Source organism: Watersipora subatra, chromosome 10 (assembly GCF_963576615.1).
Source record: "Watersipora subatra chromosome 10, tzWatSuba1.1, whole genome shotgun sequence".
In the NCBI taxonomy this organism is placed as follows: Eukaryota; Metazoa; Bryozoa; class Gymnolaemata; order Cheilostomatida; family Watersiporidae; genus Watersipora; species Watersipora subatra.
Window position 1 is genome coordinate 42,171,904 of NC_088717.1, and position 6,214 is coordinate 42,178,117.

A 6,214-nucleotide genomic window follows, 5' to 3' on the forward strand; every position below is an offset into this window, starting at 1 on the left:
ATTTCCACATATTTTGCACCTACAACCAAACAGAGTAAGACATGGTGAATCTTTTGATACCAAATAACTGTAATGTGAATTTTGTTGCAAGTCAACCTTTAAAGAATACTCATATTAATCCTCAACTTGCTTTTTTCATATGTTATGCTTTCACTTCCAACATAATTATATTAGTTAGACCATTCATTAGTTCTTTTTCATTTTGTACAATGCTTTTTGGATAGTTTTCTTGCTGTGATACCTTGTGGAAAACATATTGTAAAATATGACTATTTGTTACCACAAGAATGCTTATATAAACAACAGTTTTGACTGCGACATTTAAAACACTGTGAAAAACAGAACTCTGACATAAATGACCATATCCAATGATGTTAGGTTGTAGGCTACTTCCAAATGAAATATTAAAGGCCTCACAAGACTCTGTTATATTTCAAAAACAGTCAAGCAAACAGTCTGCAATCAACTTCAATTCAACGATAACCTCATTGCAGCAGTTGGCTATCTTCTCCGCGTTTTCCGTTACAATAGCTGTGTGCAAAATTTATATGCCAACACGATCAAAGTGAATGTGTTTGTTCAGTTGGTATTTTCATCAATTAAAACAGAAAACAATGAACAATAATTTAAGTAAGCCAAACAATAAGCTAATATAAAATAATAACATTAATAGATTTGGGGATTGTTAAGATTGGTAGTATCTAGGCCCACTTAAATCCATCTTTAGAATCATTACACGTTATTATTGGGGTACCCCCGATAAATATTCAAATAACAAGAGAAAGGCTACAAATAATGCAGTATCTGATTAAATCAGATATGTCGCACATCATTACCGCTTCTCACAGCTCACTGATAAATGCATTAAAAGCTGATATCAGTAAGATAATCTCCAGAAATGTAGAAGTTGATAATATTGACTCTAAAGAACTCAGTAAACACAACATTAACAATCTTACAAAATTAGAATGGCTGCGAAGATGAAAGCCATACCCAACTAATTAATGGGAATTGCACACTAGGCCTAATTGCAACTCTCCCAGTAGACCATTTATTCAATAACCCAATACCTCTAAAGACAAAAAGGAAAGCACTTGCTGCACTGTGTGATCTGCTAACTGGTCATAGCAAGCTGCAACTATTCCAATACACCATTGGAGCAACTTATACACCTACATGCACATGTTTGTTGGAAGACGAAACTGGTATGCACTACCTCTACCAATGCTCAGACTATAATACGCCTTGACAACAGATACATACATCCAAACAATATGAAATGGGACACTGTTATTGAATTCATCGACAAAACAGATGGCCTATACTATTATAACCCCTTTGTGTATAGACAATACAGTTATATTGTGCTACATAAATATACTCATGAAATAATATATACATATGAAGACCACAATGGAAAATCAGTGTTGTTACATTCTGGGTTTTTTGAAGTTATTGTTACCTTACTGTAGTTTTGGCACTGTAGAATTGTATGGTGCATTAAAAAGTTGGAAAAAACAGTGTTGTCTAATGGAAATCTGGCTTTAAATTTTATGCTCAAATGAATAAACAGGAGATGTCCAAGCCATAATATGGAAAAATCGGCTAAATCTAACAGCTAACCACTCAAACATCGTTTTGCTCGTTAACGCAGTCTTGCATTGTTTAATGTTGCTTAGCTAGCAGCAACAATCAATGTGTAACGCTTGCTTGTTTGTTAAATTATTATTAATAATGGCGTCTGGAGATAGATCTGAGTATTCAGAATAAACTGAAAAGCCTAGAAAACAAAGAAAAGATTCACAAAAGAAGGCTAAAAAGCAAAAGGTTTCTAATCACACAACAGGAGGAAAAGGCTTATGCAAACGGTAAAAACGCTTTGAAATTGTGTGTGCAGCTGACAGACAGAAATTGTTTACTGGTTTTAATCAATTTTACACTAAAAAGAATCAACAAGATGCTTATTTATCTTTGCTAATAACTGTGTGTAAAGTGGAGAGAAGAAGGCCCCGTTGAAGGTCACAATGGTCCCGAAGTAGTGGAGTCAGATTTGTTCTGTGATAGATACGCTGGACAGAGCAAAAACTACACACTTACTCACTATTTTCATTGACTTGTGCATAAGAAAACCTTTTTAATAAGATCACAATGAGCTATTCATTGTGTGGACATTCTTACATGGAATGCGATTGAGACATGAATGCGGTGAATTGCAAGTCAGATGTAGATCTACCGTCTGATTGGGTAAAGTTGTTTTAAATGCTCGCAAATATCTTAAACCCTATAATGTAATTCATCTTAACAGCTCAAAATTTTTTAATAGCACAGAATATCTTAAACAGATGTACCAGACAATTTGCCCAATGAAAACTAGGCCTATACATCAAGTGAAAGTTGCGAATATGGAAAGCAAGCTCATGGCGTTTAATAGAGAATCATGGAATGACAGTTACATTGAGAGTGCTATTGAAAAACCATCTAAGCATCCTTGTTGAACTCAGTCAATTTGCATTACCCTATGGAGCCTTATACTGCTCGTGTTCCATGTTCTCAACCCGAGTTGTTGAGCTTCGGTTGCTGTCCAAAGAACTCAGGATGGGTTTAAGATGAACTCAAGCTGTGTTACGCAAAACTAACCCGGGTTTGTAATAAAAAACAAAGTGAGTAATTGTGGTGTCTCATTTACGGAACTGAATTTGCGCGCTCTCTAGTTACTAAGCATACATGCCAACTCTCACGCATTGGGGCGTGAGACTCACGCATTGGGGCGTGAGACTCACGCAATCACTCAAAGAAAAAATGGAAATGCGTGAGATTTTTGCCCGAATTTCCACAATTTTATATATACTATCATTGATACATCAATTGCCCCAAAACCAAATCTCACGCATTGCCCCACTCTTGGGTTGGCAGGTTTGTTACTAAGGTAATAGTAACAGGTAATACTATTCAGCACAATAAAAAGTATTATATATATATATAGACAAAAACAATTGTAGCATGTAAAAAACAAAATAAAAAACAATGTATGTGGGGGCCAGGCCCCTTCTGTTTCAAATGAAAAAATACCTCGCTCTAGAACCCGACGAGAAACAGTATGAACACCGGAAATGAACAAACATAAAAATTATGTCAAGGACGTTTAATGATGCACCAAACAGAATTCTATATAAAAATATAGCTAGAGAAAACAGATAATGAGAACAATTGAGTTGTTTAGAGCCAGTTGGATCATTGCCAACTCGGGAGCAGTAACTCTACTGCCGGGGCTGGGTGGATTGGGTTCACCTCTGGCATTGTGGACTCAAGATATTTTCTTTATTGCATTTTCATTATTGCATTCTGTATATAAACACTGTATATAAGTCTTGCCGTAGAGCGATTTCTGTTTCCTGCCAGTATTATTTCATTTTGCTACTTGTAATTACCCTCTCTACATAACTGTTTCGTTATTTACATCTGACCATCTCATCTACAGATCGAGAGTTTATTTCTCATGAAATATAATTATAGAATATATTTATCTTTTGCTTGCAAATAGAGGCGCATATAATATTATATTTTATATTAATATTATTTCAATAAAGATTAACTAACTAGCAGTAACTCGGGTTTTTCAACTTGCTTTTGAGCAGATTTTCCCCGGTTTGCAGAAGCGAGTTCTTCAAAATTGGCGTGCAGCTAGTGCGTTGTAAACTCGAGTTCCTGGTAAAAGAATTAAGTTCTACTTTTTACGGTACACACATAGTTTAATTTCTATTAGCTAACAGTAGATACAAATAGAGCGCCACAGACCATCAAGTTGTATAAAAATGCGGATACAGGTAAGATCGTAGTGACTTTAGAACACGCGGAGAAACAAATAAGAGACTTAATTGATAAGGAAGAGGGTATTGACAAGGTGTGGGATACATTCACACACATACCTGCCAACTCTCACGCATTGGGCGTGAGACTCACGCAATCACCCCAAAGAAAAAATGAAAATGTGTGAGAAATGCGTGAGATTTTTGTCCCAATTTCCACAATTTTATATATACTATCATTGATACATCAATTGCCCCAAAACCAAATCTCACGCATTGCCCCACTCTTGGGTTGGCAGGTCTGTTCACACATAGTATGCACACAATCATAGAGGCATGTTCCGACAATCACAATCAGACCTAGGAGAGATAGGGAACCTTACTGGTTCTATAACAGTGCCAGAAAGCTAGTCATTAAACAAAGGCAAATGTACAACAAACGCAAGAAATCAGGGAAAGAACTCCACCTCCAGCAATATAAACAGTTTAGGAGAAATTCCAAGAAGGCACTTCGGAAATTACAGTGACTATCTCAACAATCTTCTTTTTGGTCCTATGGCCAAGGGAGACAGCAAGTGTTTTTATCGTTTTTTAAAAGTTAAGTTGGGTAAATCTGTTATATTGACATTTCACTAAAACTCGATACCGACACGGAATGGAACAGATTACTGAAATTACATACATTATGCTGTTGCTTGGAAATATAAAGACACTGCCAAAGAATGGATTAAGCCCAGAAGTTGTACACACAATACACACAACGGAACGTACAGATAGCAAGCCACACCAACAACAAGACCCCCGAAGGCATCCAAAGTCCAATAATCCAAATGCAGCAACAAGCTAATTAAGAACTCTAAACTTAGAAGAATCAACCACCAAGAGAAGCTGAAATCCATTTCTTCTGCCAGCTAACACCGGAAATTGACAAAATAATTTGCATATACCATCTCATTAATCTGGTGAATTTCCATTGACATACTAGAAGACAGCGCTCCCTCAATGACCAACCACAGTAACCTAAAGACACAACCCTTAACGCTTATCATCTACTCTCAGGCTAATCAAATGCCTATAAAAAGGAACACTTATAGTAGTTCACTCTCTCGCTCTTTTGACTATGACCTCTTGTAGACGTACAAGATAGAGCTTAAGGGCAGATACAGCTGTTGGCGTAAGATATACTTTATTACTTAGCTTTTATTACTCATTGTTGCTTTGTTTTATTTAGAATTTTACTATTTATGTATTAAGGTTTTTGGTTATGAGAATAAAGAGTATTTCTATTGCTACACTGACATCTGATAAATAGCATATTTAGACTTGCACTAAAATCTGGGTCAAGTCCTATAAATTGAACTCGCAATTCTTGGCAACCATAATAAGGCGGCTTGCCTTCTGAGACATTAATCATAAAAGCATAGTCTGGATAAAGTGAGACGGGGTAGTCACTAATCACTGATGTTAGTGTGGTGTTCAAGTGAGTAAATTCCTTAAATACCACACATAACAAATCTAACAATATTAAACCCTTAAATAACAGTATCCACCCTGGTTTGAGTTTAGAACACCCGACAGAAATTGCGGACGAATTGAACCATTATTTTAAAAGTGTTTTTAACCCAAGTCTTAGCAATACTCCATATCCTGTTTTTTCTTGTTCCACAATCAAGGTCACTAAAGATGGAATTAAGAACTTACTCAATGAATTAAAATTAGGAAAGGCACTTGGTCCAGATGGCCTCAAGAAAATAGATCTCAGTTTGGCCATTGATGAGGTGTCCTTGATCTTAACCGTTGTTTTCCAGTATTCGCTAGATATTGACAGGCTTCCAATAGAATGGAAAAGTGCAAATGTTGTTCCAATTTTTAAATCGGGTAGTAAACAGTCAGCTGCAAACTATTGACCTGTATCAATGACATGCATATGTTCCAAGATGCTAGAACATATTATCTTACATAATATGCGCTCCAAATTAAATGATATTTGTGACCCATGCAGTCAGAATGTACAATCGTGCTAAAACCACATTTTTGAGTCATTTAAAGATTTAAAATCAGCAAATTCTGAGGATTTTAATGCATTTTAATTTTTTTAAATTGGGTTATTTATGCCCAGGTTATGCAAGATTTAGTAGAGAAGGTCTCGTGATGAACTAAAACTGTTGTTTTGAGTTTAGGCAGGTTAAAGTTGGTGATTCATGAACTGTAAATCATGGTGTTTGTTTACAAATCAAAATGCCATAGCAACCAACCACTTAATCTCAACCTATATTGGTGAAACCTGGCATTCTCCACAATAACACCCTGAAAAAGATGATCGTTGCATTTTTATTGCAATTCGATTGACGGTTGACCTCCCAAAGGTCATGGTAAGGTTAACAATATATGTGGCTAAAAGCTCACTG

The 6,214-nt window shown here is 36.0% G+C and overlaps 1 protein-coding gene across 1 annotated transcript in view; it reads right to left on the reverse strand.

Moving 5' to 3' along the window:
• Positions 1 to 3,945, reverse strand: part of LOC137406472 (fumarate hydratase, mitochondrial-like) — a 163,043-nt gene extending 159,098 nt beyond the window's left edge. The window contains exon 1 of the mRNA XM_068093055.1: positions 3,927 to 3,945. The gene's annotated coding sequence lies outside the window, so the exon portion shown is untranslated. The remainder of the gene's footprint in view (positions 1 to 3,926) is intronic.
• Between the last annotated feature and the right edge of the window lie 2,269 nt (positions 3,946 to 6,214).